Source organism: Sminthopsis crassicaudata, chromosome 2, assembly GCF_048593235.1.
Source record: "Sminthopsis crassicaudata isolate SCR6 chromosome 2, ASM4859323v1, whole genome shotgun sequence".
Classification (NCBI taxonomy): Eukaryota; Metazoa; Chordata; class Mammalia; order Dasyuromorphia; family Dasyuridae; genus Sminthopsis; species Sminthopsis crassicaudata.
In genome coordinates, this window is record NC_133618.1 from 668000648 (window position 1) to 668018935 (window position 18288).

Genomic DNA, 18288 nt, shown 5'->3' on the forward strand with positions numbered 1-18288 from the left:
TATTATCTAGGTATTGCAGTACTGGATAAAGTGTAGATCTTATCATCAGGAGAAAAATTGAGCTCAAATTCTGCCATATGAAAATTCTGAACTTTGTGATAAATTTAGATAAGTGGTAGTTAAGTTACCAGTCTCAGTCTCTTTTATAAACATAGAGAGATAGATAGATAGATAGGTAGATATAGATATATAGATACACATATGTACATGTGTACATGTGCATATATATATAGATACATATATTCAGACATGCATCAAATTAATATGTCTAGACATAGATCAATAGATGGCCCTTTAATGTCCTTTTCAGTTCTAAATCTATGATACTTTAATCTATTTATCTTTTCGAGAGCTACCTAGCACATATCCCTGCTATAGTCCAAGATTCAAAAACTAGTCCTTAGAAAACTGTTCTTTCTTAGCCTTAATATCTGTGTGTTGTTTGATAATTATAGGATGCATTCCTTCTAATCCTCACAACACTAGCTTACATTGCTGTAATAATGAATCAACTATTTTATTAAACAGAAATGAATCACTCACTTGACCTTGTACGTTTGTTTCTATGAAAAACTTCATGGGTTAGACTGGCATTTATGTCATTTATTATTATACTTGTATAGGTAAATTCATTACTACATCAGTGCAAGAGAGCTAAATCGCTCCTTTTGTCACTAAGTATTATCCACATAAAAGCATAAAGAGATTTAAAGTCAAAGTGGACTTTTAAATTGAAACTAACACGTGACCAATTTCTAAAAAAAACTCTACATAGAGTCCTACAGTCCCTCCTACAAGGTTTAAGGGTACAGTTTATTATAGTGTCTAATTTAATATGTATCATTAGTGTTTCTGCTTCTAGTTTATGACACTTTTTAAGACAAGCAATGATGATTCTGGATATTGATTAAGTTGACTCATGAAGTTCCTTTTTTAAAATGTAGATGTGAACCTATGACCTGGAAGGATTGGGACAATTCTTCAAAATTGGTCTTAAGGTAATGAGATGTCATGGTTCATTCTGATTACAAAGTGATAATCAAATTGTTCTGTTCTTTGTCTCTACTCCAGAAATAACTGCAGTATCAAAGATTCCCATTCCTGTTTGGAGCCAATAAGGATTTTGATTGGGATATATTGAGCTTAATTTGATAATGAAGAAAGAAACAAGAAAACTGTTTGTCATGTAAGTATGAAGCTCTCCCTCCCACAGATCTAATATTTTATCTAAATTTTCCTCTTGTAAAATATACTTTTTATGGACTTTGTTTATGGAAAATTAGTATATTTTAATGATTCTCAAATAATTAAAACCTTCTTATTTTTTTCCTTTCCTGGGACCTGTAGGACTCGTATTAAATTTTAGAATAAATTTGTATGCTAGTGAATTTCCTTGCTTCATATATTTACTATTCATACATCTTAGATTGGCTAGTCAATCACTGCATTATTTATAAGTAAGCCAAAGTAAGAGTATTTGTGAAAGAAAATGTGTCTATAAATATTCTTGAGATAGATTACTATATGTGATTAGAATGATGTGCTCTTTTTTAGCTTCCTATCACAGTCTAGTAAGCACTAAATTTCAGTTCAGAAAGTATACACACTTTGCTGGCTGATCGCTATTAAATGCACTGAATTTGTTGTCAGAGGATTTGGATTGTGTTACTGACTTGTTCATTTATTTTGTGTTTGATGTTAGGCTCCTGGATCCTTATTTTCCTTGCCAGGAAAATGTGGGTATTGTGCTATAGAACTTCTAATGTTTCATCCGTATCTAAACTTATGATCCTAGAAGTCATAAGCCAGAGAGTTTCTGAACAATTTTGGCAATACTTTGGAGGCAACATGAAAAGAAAGGGAGAGAGAGAATGATGGCGGTTAAGGTGGAAATGGGAAGAATGTGACTGGTAGGAAGGGAATGAAATAGATGATAGAAAATTCAAGGTTATGATGTGTAACATGTTGTCAATTAGTTATGAATGTATGGTTCAATGGGCATAACTGTGTTTAAAGAATGAAAAGGCTACATTAAACCATGGTGTAAGCAGCCCCTTCCAAACTGTCCAAAAGTAGAAAGATAGCTAGAGTTTAATTCTCATTGAATGTCCTCAAAAATGTGATATATACATATACATACATACATATAGAGGGATACACACATATATATCAATACATGCAAATACATATAGACACATATAGACAATACACTTATGTATATACAAATATATATATATATACAAATATATATCAACAAATCTACATACATATATACATTCATATATAAATAAAAATACACACATGTATATATACATATATACATATATATATGTACATGTGTATATATGTGTGTATATATATACATATATATATGTGTGTGTGTGTATAGATACATATATCCTCACACACACATGCACATGGAGAAATACATGAACATATGTGATTGTGTATTTTTGGTCCACCTCTGGTACACTATTATCTTCAAAAAGCTTATAGTTTATGGGGGAAAGAACATTAAAGAAATTAATTATAAAGCATTCTGATAGGAACAACAAGGAACGATCATGAAAGGCAAGGCTTCTTTTCAGAGTGTGTGAATAAGATATAATTCATAACAAAACAGGGATTCTGAGGTGGAAGAAAGAGAGGAAAGAATGAAATCTTACTAGGTATAGGAGAGATCCTTAACAAAAACATGGAAGAGAGAGAGAAGGGAGAAAGAATGATAAGTTCATGAAATAGCAAGTAGATGAACATGACAGAAACATTTAATGTGAAGGGATATGGTTAGCTAAGCCTGGAAAGGTAGGTTGGAATCTGTGGTAATGAAAATGTTTATATCCCAATGAAATCACCAATTCTAATATATTATAGTCTGATAAATGTATGTGGGAGGGGAATTAGGAAAATTGGGCTTTTGCCTTATATTGTTTCTTTAGGGCTATAGAATTGAAATGGTTCATAATCTATTATATTTTCTTCTGTTTTCTCTTACCATATTTCAAGAAATCACTGCTGCAACCACTTTCTCATATCAGCCTACCATCACAACTTAATCAGAATCCCTCATCAACTCAGGCTTATAAATGTAAAAGTAAAATACATTGACCTATCAATATCAAAAACCCTATTTCCTGAAGAAAGGTCCTAGAATGATGGATAAAAGAGTCCTTATGCAATAAAATGGTTGTTTCAATACTGTAGTGCAATGATTTAGAAAGCAGAAGTCTCCTGTTCTACACCCAGACTTACATATTACTTACTTTATACCTCTGGCCAGATCAGTTAGGATGAAAGGTGGAAGGGTACCTAGGGCTCTTTAGGGCTATAGAATTGAAATGGTTCATAATCTATTATATTTTCTTCTGTTTTCTCTTACCATATTTCAAGAAATCACTGCTGCAACCACTTTCTCATATCAGCCTACCATCACAACTTAATCAGAATCCCTCATCAACTCAGGCTTAACCCACTATAGCTTTAGATAAGGTTCCTCTAGCTCCAGTCGTTAGCTGGATTTCCTTTTTCTTTTTTTTTTCCCCTTTCATCCAGCCATATTATCTTTCCTTAACTCCTAAAGGGAAGGAAGAAGGGAGGGAAGTAGAGTTAAAGAAAGGGTGGGAAGAAGAGAGGGAAGAAGTGAGGGAGAGAGAGCAGTATTATATCCATTGTATATATTCATTGTAACAGCATATTTTGTCTGATTATACATAGTTATTACTGGAGTATTTCTCCCAAAATAAGTTTCCATTCCTTTAAAATATGAGAAGTGAGAAACAATTGATATACGGAATATGACTTATACTTTCAGATTAGGTAATTGTATTATTAGTTTCTCATAACTCCTTTAAAAGGTAACCTCTCACAATGTGAAAGTATTCTAAAATGTATGTAAAATAATAATAAAACAGCAACAAAGTCACAGATCATAAGATAAATGACTGGAAATTTTAAAAAATTGTTTGAATTAAACATAATAAAAAATACACCTGTGCATATAATTAAGTAGAAACTAATGGTGAGGAATTTTTTTCTTATTATTTGCTAATTTTTCCTTCTTCATATTTAAGCAAAACATACTGGTGCATTGGCCATATCTGACAATTTATGAAAAAAAGTGTGATTTTATGAATTGGGTTATCTTTTCACATTTGTAAGAAAGAGGTTTTTAAATAGCTTGATGATAAATTTGCTCAATTTCAGAAACATTTATTTCATGTTAGGAGGAAGGAGTTTCCTCACCCCTGATTCCTGTGGCTCTTGTTAGGGTGCCACTTCAGAAACTTTCACTTGGACTGCAAACACTGTTATATTGTAACTAGACATAAAAAGGGCTATAGTGATTACATAAAATGTGTTTTAAAAATCTCTATTAGGAGCAGCTAGGTGGTGCAGTGGATAGGGCACCAACCCTGAAGTTAGGTCACTAAATCCCTATTGCCACATTAAAAAATAAATTTAAAAAATATATATTGTTTCAAATGTAAAAACAAGGAAGTCATATTACGTGATTACATGATACTGGGTATTTATATAAAAGATAATGCATATGCTCAGGTCTTGCCACATCTAAGAATCTCATTATTATAAGGAAGCCCTGAAACCACAAACACTAAAACATATTCAGTGAATAGCAATGCAGCCTTGCTCTTTAGATATTCAAGAGTAGTGGTGGTGTAGTTACCTTCTGAAGCACTACATATTTTAGGGGACAGTTCTAATTGTTCTGATAATAAACCCCTTGATTTCCAATTGTTTTTGCTTATGCTGAAATTTCATTAATTCACATCTATTTCAGCTTTTTTTCAATATTTAAAAATTAAAAGTTAAATAAAATAAATATCCAATGCAATGTTAGGGTCAGGGATTTTAATAACTCTAATATAGTTCCTCATCAACATCATCAACTACTGGTTTTTATTTGTACTATCTTACCTATAATTTATTTTTCTTTTGCTATTTTTTAAAAAATTGTATTTTCCCCCAATATATGTCGACAATTTTTTGGCACTCGCTTTTACAAGATTTTGAGTCTCACAGTTTTCTCCCTTCTTCACTCCCTTGCTTTCTTCCTAAAATAATAGGTAATTTGATACAGATTATACATGTCCTGTCATGTAAAATATGTTTCCCTATTAGGCACAGTTGTGAAAGATGAACAGATTAAAAGGGAAAATAATATAAAAGATAAAAAAAATAAGTGGAAAAATGTTTTAATTTGTATTCAGGATACATCAAATCTCTATTTGGATATACATGCAATTTTCCTTTCTAAATATTTTGTCCTTGTATTGGATGATTTTGTTTTCTATAAAAGTTGAATCATTCATGCTAAGTGAAATGAGCAGGAACAGGAGATCGTCATATACTTCAACAACAATACTATATGATGATCAATTTTGATGGACATGGCCATCTTCAACAATGAGATGAACTAAATCAGTTCCAATGGAGCAGTAATGAACAGAACCAGCTACACCCAGCGAAAGAACTCTGGGAGATGACTATGAACCACTATATAGAATTCCCAATCCCTCTATTTTTGTCCGCCAGCATTTTTTATTTCCTTCACACTATTTCAAAGTCCAATTATTTTTGTATAGCAAAACAACTGTTTGGACATATATACATATATTGTATTTAATTTATACTTTAACATACTTAACATGTATTGGTCGACTTGACATCTGGGGGCAGGGGAAAAATTAGAACAAAATGTTTGGCAATTGTCAATGTTGTAAAATTACCCATGCATATATCTGGTAAATAAAAACTATTAATAAAATTTTTTTAAAAAATTTTAAAAGTTGAATCATTTGTAACTAATCATTACACAGTGTTCCTGTGTATAACATTTCCCTAATTTTTCTCATTTCGCTTTACATCAATTCATACAAGTCTTTTTCAGTTTTTTTTTTATTTGCCTGTTTATTATTTCTTATTGCACAAGAGTATTACATTATATTCATGTACCACAGCTTATTCAGCTAATCTCCAATTGATGAGCATTCCCTCAACTTCTAATATTTTGCCATAACAAAAAGGTCGGTTATAAGTATTTTTGCACATATAAGTCTGTTATCCCTCTTTTTTTTAATCTCTTTGGAATAATGATATCAAAGGATAGACACAGTTATTTTTATTTTGGGTATAGTTTCATTCAGGTTAATCTCCAGAATGTTTGGATCAGTTCACAACTCCATCAACAGTACATTAAGGTGCCAATTTTTCCCACATTCATTTTTGCATTAATTGTTTCTTTTTTCTTTCTTGTCATATTAAGCAGTTAAGTAGGAGGTAGTACCTCAGAGATGCTTTAATTTGTATTTCTTCATCAAAGCAGCCTACATTTCTTTATCTGCTAATTTCCTGTTCATATATTTTTAATCATTTAACAGTTGGAAATAGCTTGCAGTATTACAAATTTGACTCAGTCCTCCTAATATTTTGGAAATTATGCATTTATCATAGACACTTCCTATAAAGATTATTTGCCAGCCTTCTGCTTTCTAATCTTGGTTGTAACAACTTTGTACAAAAACTAATGTAATCAAAATGACCTATTTTGCGTTTTAGAATATTTTCCATTTTTTCTTTGGTCATAACTTCCTCCCTTCTCCAAAACATCTATCAGGAAAGTATCCCTTCATGTTTATGTCCCTTTATATTTAAATTATGAATCAATTTTGAAATTATTGTGGCATATATTAGGAAGTGTTGGTCTATATCTGATTTGTGCCCTATTATTCTCTAGTTCACCAAGCAGTTTTTTAAAATAATAAATTCTTATTCCAAAAGCTGGGAATTTTGATTTATCAAATATATATGATCATTTTCTACTGTCTCTGATACTTAAATCTATTCTAGAGAGTCACTACTCTAATTCCATTGTCAGTAGCAGATACTTTTCATGTTTGCTGTTTTATAATATGTTAAGCCATATTCTTTTGTATTTTTTCATTAATTTCCTTAATATTATAGAAATTTTTTTCCAGAAGAATATTTGTCTAGCCCTATAAATTATTTTTTGTTTCTTAATTGGTGTGACACTGTCAAAATAGATTCATTATTAAGAGTTGTATTTTATTATCATAGTTTAGCCTACCCATGAGAAACTGATTATTAATTTTTAGATGTGACTTTATTTAAATGAAGACTTTTTGTATTTGTCTTTATATAGCTGCTTGGTTTATGTTGAGAGAGAGACTTTTAAGAATTTTATATTGTTTACAATTATTTTATGTGATATTTCTCTTTCTATCTCTTGCTATTGGACTTCATTGAGCATATAAATAAATGAATATGTGAGTTTATTTAACATCTTGCAACTTTTATAACATTGTTAATAATTTCAAGTAGTTTTTTAGTTGATTCTACAGGATTCTCTAAGAATACCATCATATTATGTTACAATAGTTTTGTTTTCCCATGTTTAAATATAATTCCTTCAATTTATTTTTCTTCTCTTATTGTTATATTTAACATTTCTAGCAAAATATTTAATAGTAGTGGTGATTGTGAGCATCACTGATTTTATTGGGAAAACTCACTGTTTATTCCTAATTACATATAATGTTTATTACAGATGGTTTATATATATAATGCTTATAATTTTAAGGAATAGTTTTCCCTATGTTCTTTAGTTCACCCAGTTCATCTTCAGTCATCTTTATTTATATCTTACCACTGGATCCAAATGGTTCTGGAGAGGAAACTGGTGCAGATGATTTAGCATAGCCTTCCCTTACTCAAATTTAATTCACTGGCATGTCATGGCATCACTTCCCTGATATTTTTGCCCTGTTCAAGAACAAAGGACAAACAATAAGAGGAATGGGTGCAGAAAAGCTTTTTCTGCATGTATTGATTTAATTTTTGGCTATCTTTTGTTTTGCAACGAATATGATCAATTATGTTGATTGTTTTCCTAATATTGAACCAACTTTTCATTCCCTATGCAAATTCCATTTGGCCAAATTGTATAATCATTATCATATGTTGCCTTAATCACCTTTTTTTTTTTATTTCAGTAAGTTTATTTATGGTAATACACATTGCTTTATGAATCATATTGGGAGAAAAAAATCAGAGCAAAAGGAAAAAAAAATGAAGAGATTAAAAAAAGTAAAACATAGCAAGTGCTGATTTACTTTCATTCTCCTTATTTTTTTTTTCCTGAATGAAGATGATGTTTCCTTTACAAAGTCTATTGGTATTGTTTTGGATCACTGAATATCTGAAAAAATCAAGTCTATCATAGTTGACCATCACACATTATTGTTTTTACTGTGTACAATGTATCAATCTATTCCTGGTTCTGATTGTTTCACTCAGAATCAATTCATCTAAATCTTTTCAGGCTTTTCTATAATCATTTTTATAGAATAATATTTTATTACCTTCAGATATCCCAATTTATTCAGTCATTCTCCAATTTATGAGTATCCACTCAGTTTCAAATTCTTTGCTACCACAAAAAGAGATGCTACAAACATTTTTGTGCATGTGGGTCTTTCTCCCTCCTTTATATCATTTCCTTGGGATACAGACCCACTAATGGCACTGCTGGATCAAAGTATATGCAGTTTTGTAGCCCTTTGGGCATAGTTCTAAATTGCTCTCCAGACTGGTTGGATCATTTCACAACTCAACCAATAATGCATTACTCTTCTAGATTTTCCACATCCTCTCCAACATTTATGAATATATTTTGCTGTCATCTTAGCCAATCTGAGAAGAGTGAGATGGTACCACAGAGTTGTTTTTAAGTTGCATTTTTCTAATCAAAAAGTGATTTAAATAAATTTTCATATTACTATAGATGGATTTGTGGGATACTTGGATTTTACATCTGTTATTCCATTCAAGCTTAACAGGAGATAGTTATTACAGGTATTATCCTAATTTAGAAAAGAGAAAAAAACTAGCTTAAAAATTTTTAAAAAAGTGTCTAGCATCACATAAATATCAAGTCAGGATTAGAATTTCAATCCATGTTTTCCTGAATCTGAACCTAATAATCTATCCATTATACTTTACTGATTTTCTCAGGAAAAAAAAATGAGCTATTTTAAAATTTATATAATATTAATATAAAAAGTATAGTACAAAGAAGGAAAAAGGGATAGTGTGTGTAGTTGGGAATCCTGTATCTTCCTGTTACAGTTAGTTTGACAACAAGCTTTATTTCTCTAATCCTCAGTTCTTTCATATACAAACATAGGATGGAATAGAAAAATAAACTGTAATAATTTTTAAAATCCTTTCATCTCTAAGTCTATTTTTTTTACATTTTGGACAAAAATATGAGTTGGATGCTCTAATTTATTGTTGAAACTAGGTATGACCAAGTAAGAAGTGGCTACTTATAATTTTACATTTTAATTTTTTTGTCATTTATGGGAATGTTTTACAGAAACATAGAATGAATGCTTTCAGGGTTATGATGAATCCAATAAAGTCAATATTGTTATTCTGTTGGTTTGTACTATGCTGGTGCAGATGGAGTTAAATCATCAAGATTTGGATACAGACCATATCTGATGTAATGCATTTTACTTTTGTCAAAGAATTTTCATAAAAAAGCTATCAATTTGCTTATTTCATCACAGTTATAAGTGAAAAGGGAAGGTTATTTTCCATATTTTCCAGGTGGAAAAAAATAAGGATAAATTGTCATATACCCAAGGTCACAGAGTAGGTAAATTATAAAGCTTAAGGGAGGAAAATAGCTCTCATAGAAAAGAAAAGGGAGAAGGAGAAAATAAATATTTTATATTGAAAATTAGGTGCAAGGCACATTGTTAAATACTTTCATGAAAATTATGTGATTTGATCTTCATAACAGGTCCTCAAATTAGGTGTTTTGTTATTTTCATTTTACAGATGAAAAAAATAAAGCAAACAGATTGAGTTGCCCATGATTAAATAGTTATTAAGGAACTGAGGTTGGAAATTAAGTCTTACTTCCTACACAGTGCTTTTTCTACTGTACCAAAATCTATTTCAATGGAACTACTCTTTCCCAAATTCTCTCTGGAACAAATATTTCCACTAACTAGTATTACTTGCCAGATGGTATACTGTTTGATCATAAAGACAGGGTCACCTCATAGTAGAAGGAGGTATTTAATGTGACAATACAATTTTATTTCTATCTCATCATTGATGAAATTCTGGTAGAAGCAGTATAAGCATGTCTTTCTCTTGTTCTGTTGATTTATTTTAAGATTTAGGAGACAAATAAGCAAGTGGATACAATACCTCTTTCTGTATTTAAATAAATGAATTGGGAGGGAAGTTTATCTTGTCTTGATTCACTATGAGTATCTTTGTGGTCTTCTAAGAGCACATGACATGATATTTCAACCATTTCTCTATATGGTTTTGATTTTTTTATCTAGGGAATGAATGTATGTTATTTGTTTTTTTAAATCTAATCTACTAAAGATTACGAGAATTTGGTTTTATTTCCATTTAGATATTTTTATTATTTCATTGTGGTTTACTTATTGCATTTTCAATCAATTTTTTTGTTTTATGTCCATAGTAGGATCTCTTGTCTTCTGCATTATCAACATCAGGATTTTCATTGCCACCACTACCACCAATGTCATCGCTGCTATCATCATCATCATCATCATCATCGTCATCATCATCATCATCATTACCATCATCATCTTGATCATCATTATCATCATAATCCTGATCATCATCATTACCATCATCATCCTTATCATCATCAATACCATCATCATCCTTATCATCATCAACAACATCATTATTATCTTTGTCATCATCAACAACAACAGCAGCAGCAGCAGCAGCAAACAACAACAACCAGTAATAACAATTGACATTTCTGTAGTTCTGAGTTGCAAAATGCTTCATCAACATTGAATAAATAATCCCAAGAGTTTTGTGACTCAAGAATTATTGACAATGGCTCCCCTATCTTTCTTCATGGGTGTTTATTTGTTATTCTTTTTCATTATGACTAAATTGCATAATTAATTATACTGTTAATTGAACAGTTAATATTCTGAAACCTAAATTGGTTTTATCAAATTAAATATGACAAAAAAATCAGAGACCTCAGGATTTAGCCAACAAGATGAGTGTATTGTCTGGGGTTATCTAAATAATAAAGAAAAAATCCATAAAATAAGGAAAGTATACTCAGGAGAGACAAAATGGAAGATCTTGAACTTTCATGAATCAATATATGCCACTAAAAGCAGAGAGATATCCAGAATAGGGAAAAAGGAAACCTGTCAGGATGAATAAAGAGAAACCAAAAAAAGCATATTTAAACTACTATAATTGTATTATATTCATAAAACATTGATTATTTACTAAGTACAGGACATTATGTTGTGGATATAAAACATCTTCTGCCCTCAAGAAATTAGCAATCTATTGGGTGGTAAAGCTATGTAAAAAAATTAAACAATATATGCAACAAGTACATACAACATTCATATAATTGTGTGAACTATTTTGGGAATTATGTTGGAATTAGCACGTGGGATATAGCTTAAAGAGATCTATGTATTGCAAAAGGTAGGTGAAGAAAAAAAAGTTTTTTTTAGCTACAAAAATAGCACATTTATTATTATTTTTATTTTTTTCTATAATGTAGCATTTTTTTTTAAATTTCCAGTATCATTTTATCTCCAAAATATGGGTAGAGATAGCTTTAAACATTTATTTTAATAAGGTGGTTGTGTTCCAAATTTTTCTTCCTTCCTCTATTACCTCCACCCTTCCCAAGACAAAGCAATCTGATATAGGTACTATGTATAATTATTTTAAACAGATCTCCATATTTATCAGGTTAAATAGAAAAAAAAAGGATTAAACAAAGAAAAAAATGAAAATATTATGCCTCAATTCATGTTCAGTATCCTTAGTTCTTTCTCTGGATTAGGATGGCATTTTCTAATCCAAGTCTATTGAAATTACTTTGAACCACTGCATTGTTGACAGAACCCAAGTCCAACACACCTGATCATCACATAATCGTGTAACTTTGTACACTATTTTCTTGATTCTGCTCACCTCACTAAGCATCAGTTCATGAAAATCTTTCGATGTTATGTAATGGAAATGCTTGCTTTATTCCAAAAATAAACATTAAATTAAAAAAAGAAACAATGAGAGATTAGGAGACCCCATATATGAGAAGAAAGAAAAAGTCTGGTTTCACTGGAATGTACAATGTATGAGAGAGAAATTTGTCAGTCTGAAAAGATACATTTCAATCATACTATAAAAGATTCTAAATACCCAAGAGAGGAACATGAATAAAGAATGAAAAAATGACATGACTAAACTTGTTTTTAGATATTTCACATTTTAATATGAATGTGTAATATCTAAGGGATTAAAAAGTGATAAGCAAGCATACCAATTTGGTGACTATTGCAATAGCCTGGCCAAGCAAAGATGAGAGATTGTTAAAGTAGAGGGCAAATTTAATGAAAATAAGATAAATTATTCAAAGGATCAGTGAAATATTTCCACGTGTTGGCTATACAAATATAAATTAGAGGGAATATTTATAGATTAATCCAAAGTGTTGAACCTAGATGATTATGATAAGTGTTCTTGGCAGAATAATCAATTTTAGAAAAAAATATATTTAGGCATGAAGATAAGGGGTTCCAATGTGACTGTTGAGTTTGAGAAGCCAATGGCCATTGTGGTCAGATAGATAATTGATGATGCAAGATGAAATTTCAGGAGAAAGACAAGTATTATATTTGAGAGATACCTTAAAAGAGATGAAAATGGAAATCATGGAAAATAATGTGATAATAGAACAAAAGAAGAGACTATTAAGAAGGAATAAGAATCGTCTGGGACACATTCATACTTAAATAGAATATGCATGATGATATAACAAAGGAGGTTGGGGTGTAGTGAACAGGTAAGAGGATGAGACAATTCTAAAACCAGAAAAGATCTCAGAGACTCTCTAGTCCTACACTTATTTCAGAAATGAGGAAATTGTGGCATAGAGAGATTATTTCTCTCGTGTTACATAGTAAAGTTTTAATGTAAGAATAATGAGAAAAAAATTTAAAACACCCAATAAAGAGAAGAGTAAACGAAAATGAAGTAAAGAAAGTTTTTGTGCAGTCATTTGCAGTCATGTCTGACTCTTAATGACCTCACTTTGATTTTATAAAGTTACTGAAGTGATTTGTCATTTCTTTCTCCAGTTCATTTATAGAAATGGAAATTGAGGCAAGTAGTTAAATGGCTTGTCCTGGATCACATGAGTAATAAGTGTCTAAGTTGTGATTTGAACTGAGCTTTTCCTGACTCTAGCCTCAATGTTTTACCTGCTTGCTGAAAAACTAATTTGAGATTGAATAAATAATTATAATATTGGAAGAAAAAACGTCACCCTCACTGGTGGTTGAAAGTACAAGGAACTAAGAATGAGGGAGGAAGTGAGAAAGTAAAATTGAAAACTTCTGCTGAGTTTTTACAACACACACACACACAGATAACTTAGAATTTTGTACTTTTGAATATATCTTTGTTGAACATAAAGGAGAATATTTTAATTTAATGGAAAATTAGGACAATTTTTGTAGATTTTTGCTATATCTCTATACCAAATGTTCATGTGAACTTTTTGTGCATGACTTATGGTATAGTCTTGTGAGCTCATTTTGGACTGATCAGCCAAACACAATATACATTGACCCTGGCATAGTGATGTCATTTTGGTCCTCTTTGAGTATGAAGGACACCAACCAGCTCTAGAATTATACTATAATGATCCTGGGCTAGGTATTAATATTTGACAGATTTTGAGTCAGATATAAATATTAAGGTCAATATAGGTTATATCCATTTGAATATGAATAACATTTTAGCTTGAAGGAAATGTAGAATTTGTTCAAGGTCACAGTGCAAGATAGTTGTCACTAATGGAAATCTTAAAAGAATGAATTATGTATCAGGACCATATTTCTCAGTCAAAACTAATTCTAAGTGTGATGAAAACATTTATATTTGGCCAAATTGAAAACCTACTTGATTGATGAAAATCAATTTCCTGTTATATTTTCAAAATAACACTACCGTGGCTCATGCAGGTATAGAACAAGGTTTATTACTGCTTAAATTCATCACTCACTATCGAAATAAATAACATTTAAATGTTTTTTTTTTTTACTTTGAAGTAACTACTATTTTACAAAATTGGATAACTTTCACATAAAGTCTAAATGAATAAAAACTGAGTAAATCAATATCTGACAAATTTGGTACCTTATCCAAGGCTAAATGTTTATATTCACAACCTAGCAACACCTGGAGAAAAGCTACATGCTTTTTTCATATTTACTGATCAATGCTAGATTTATTATTTTATTTTGTTTATTATTTATTTGCTTATTATTATCTGTTTAACTCATTTACATATGGACTAATTATTATATCACTCACCAATTAAAAACAAAACAAAAAACAAACAAAAAACAAAAAAAAAAAAAAACTTTGATTTAGGGAGGACAATTTCTGATACCCACATGTGATTGTATTAGGCAAATCTCAAAATGGTTTAAAAGTCATGTTAAGAGACAGGTTCAAAGTCAAGAGTTAGTTTTTCCTCATCAGTTAGCTTGCCATTTTGCTGGAAAGAAAAAAAGAAAAATATAGTCTCATCTAAGGAATACACAGTTTTCACATTCTTTAAAGAATTTGATGTAGAAGGAGTTGAGCCAGGATGATGTAGAAGTTTAACTGTTCCCGAAGAGTTAAAAAGAAGCATTAATAACGCAATTTACTTTCAACTTAATCAAATAGTAACATTTCAAAGATACAACAGAGAATTTTGTGAATATGATATAGCTGATATCCATATTTACATAGTAAAATACTTCAAGGCAGCTAGGAAGGAGCGTAATCTTAGCCAGCAAGCTACTCACAAGCACATTGACCAATATCTTCCCAGTAGAGACCTTCTATAACCATGAACACAAGAGGTCTGAGAAAATGATTACACTCATCCCTATCCCTGCAATCATCTTACTGGGAGGAAATTGTTGTAGAAATACTGTATAGCAATTGTTCCTGCAATTTCTATATCGTTATACTGAAGGATACTGAAAATTCAGAAAAGAAAATCCTTGCTACTGGAATTCTAGATACATTCAACTATTTTAGAATCAGAGGCTTAAACTATCAATGTGAATACCATTTAAAAAGATATTAATTATTCTGTGTTTTACCTTAAAAAAAATTTGTCCTTTTTTTGTCAGATTTGCCCCTAAAACCTTCCATATGTGTTATCAACCAAATCTCTTTAGAATGAGTACTTTGAGAATAATGATGGTTTTTGTTTTTTAAATTGAAACTATATATATATATATATATATATATATATATATATATATATATATATATCGATAACATTCAACATTCCTTCTTTTTATAGCTTTTTATTTACAAGATATATGCATGAGTAATTTTTCAACATTGACCCTTGCAAAACCTTCCGTTTCAACTTTTCCCTTTCTTCCCTCCCTCCCCCAGATGCCAGGTACACCAATACATGTTAAATATGTTAAAGGATATATTAAATACAATATATGCATATACATACACACACACATACAGTTATTTTGTGGCACAAGAAAAATCAGACTTAGAAATAAGGTAAAAATAACTTCAATTTTTTCTTCTCTTATTGCTAAAGTTAACATTTTGGATACAATATTGAATATTAATGGTGACAATGAGCAAACTTGTTATACCCCTGATCTTAGTGGCAATGCTTCTACTTTATATTCATTATACATGCTCTTTTATTCCTATGCTTTCTAGTGTTTTTTTATAGAAAAGGGTATTGGATTTTGTGAAATTTGGAGATCTACTTTTAAACAGAGTTAAAGGCAAGTAATACATTGAAAAAATAAGCAAATAACAGAAAAAAAATTTTTTGACTACAGAAAGTTATTATGGGATAAAGGAAGGTCAAACACAGACTTAGAATAAGGTTACAAAGTCAAAGATCCTAAATCAAAACCATCCAAGAAAAATAATTGATCTCAGTCCATGGAAAAGTTCAAAAAGGATTTTGAATATCAAGTAAGAAAGGAAGAAGAAAAGTTGGAAAGATAAATGAGAGTGATGCAAAAAGTAAATGAAGAAGGGAAAAAGGCTTAAAAAGCAAATTGGACAAATGGAAAAAGAGGTACAAAAGATCACTGAAGAAAAGAAGCTAATGGCTTTATGAAAATTAAAAAAAGCAATATAATAAAACCAAAAAATGAAAAATGTTAAATATGTCATTAGGAAAACAACTGATCTGGAAAAATAGATTCAGAAGAGATATTTGAAAAAGTATTTGCCTACCTGTACGCCATGATAAAAAAAAATCCTAGATATCTTTTGTTTTTTCAAATTATCAATGAAAACTCTCCTGATATGCTTGAATCTGAGGATCAAATAGAAATTGAAAGAATTCACCAATCACTCCCAACAAGAGGTCACAAAGTGAAAACTCTCAGGGATATTATTATCAAAATCAGGAATTCCCAGGCCAAGGAGAAAATACTGCAAGCCTCCAGAAAGAAAAAAAAAAAAAAAAAAAAAAAAAAACACAATGAAGTATTATAGAGCCATTGCCAGGATTACTTAATATTTAGCAGCTTCAGCCTTAAAGGTCTGGAAGGTTTGGGATCTAATATACCAGTGGACAAAGGAGTCAAGAGCACAATCAAATATCACTTACCTGGCAAACTGGGTACAATTCTTCATATGAAAATAGATATACAATAAAATAGAGGGTTTTCAGGCATTCCTGATGACAATACCAAAGCTGAATAGAAAATATGATTTTCAAATGGAAGACTCAAAGGAATCATAAAAAGAAAAACAGGTAAAAATATATCATAAGGTGTGAACAATTCTCAGATGATGAAATTGAAACTATTTCTACTCATATGAAAGGGTGTTCCAAATCATTATTGATCAGAAAAATGCACATTAAAACATCTGAGATACCACTACACATCTGTCAGATTGGCTAAGATGACAGGAAAAGACAATGATGATTGTAGGAAGGGATATGGGAAAACTGGGACACTGATACATTGTTGGTAGAACTTTGAATGGATCCAACCATTCTGGAGAATAACTTGGAACTATGCTCAAAAGTTTATCAAACTATGCATACTCTTTTTCCCAGCAATGTTTCTACTAAACTTGTGTGCCTAAGAGATCTTTTTTTTTTTTTTTTTAATTTTTTATTTTATTTTATAATTATAACATTTTTTAACAGTACATATGCATGGGTAATTTTTTACCACATTATCCCTTGCACTTACTTCTATTCAGATTTTTTCCCTTCCTCCCCCAACCCCCTCTCCCAGATGGCAAGCAGTCTTATATATGTTAAATATATTACAGTATAATTTAGATACAATATATGTGTGTAGAACCGAATTTTTTTGTTGCACAGGAAGAATTGAATTCAGAAGGTAAAAATAACAGTTTACATTCATTTCCCAGTGTTCCTTTTCTGGATGTAGCTGGTTCTGTCCATCATTAATCAATTGGAATTGGATTAGTTCTTCTCTATGTTGAAGAAATCCACTTCCATCAGCATACATCCTCGTACAGTATCATTGTTGAAGTGTATAATGATCTTCTGGTTCTGCTCATTTCACTCAGCATCAGTTGATGTAAGTCTCTCCAAGCCTCTCTGTATTTCTCCTGTTGGTCATTTCTTATAGAACAATAATATTCCATAACATTCATATACCATAGTTTACCCAACCATTCTCCAATTGATGGACATCCATTCATCTTCCAGCTTCTAGCCACTATGAAAAGGGCTGCCACAAACATTTTGGCACATACAGGACCCTTTCCCTTCTCTAGTAGTTCCTTGGGGTATAAGCCCAGTAGTAGTATGGCTGGGTCAAAGGGTATGCACATTTTGATAACTTTTTGGGCATAATTCCAGATTGCTCTCCAGAATGGTTGGATTCTTTCACAACTCCACCAACAATGCATCAGTGTCCCAGTTTTCCCACAGCCCCTCCAACATTCATCGTTATTTGTTCCTGTCATCTTAGCCAATCTGACAGGTGTGTAATGATACCTCAGAGTTGTCTTAATTTGCATTTCTCTGATCAATAGTGATTTGGAACACTCTTTCATATGAGTGAAATAGTTTTAATTTCATCATCTGAAAATTGTCTGTTCATATCCTTTGACCATTTATCAATTGGAGAATGGCTTGATTTCTTATAAATTAAA

The 18288-nt window shown here is 30.9% G+C and overlaps 1 protein-coding gene across 1 annotated transcript in view; it reads left to right on the forward strand.

Annotated features, from left to right (window-relative positions):
• The window catches only part of PCDH15 (protocadherin related 15), a 2229510-nt gene that overhangs the window by 360442 nt on the left and 1850780 nt on the right, over positions 1-18288 (forward strand). Inside the window, exon 2 of the mRNA XM_074297067.1 lies at positions 1072-1186. The gene's annotated coding sequence lies outside the window, so the exon portion shown is untranslated. The remainder of the gene's footprint in view (positions 1-1071; positions 1187-18288) is intronic.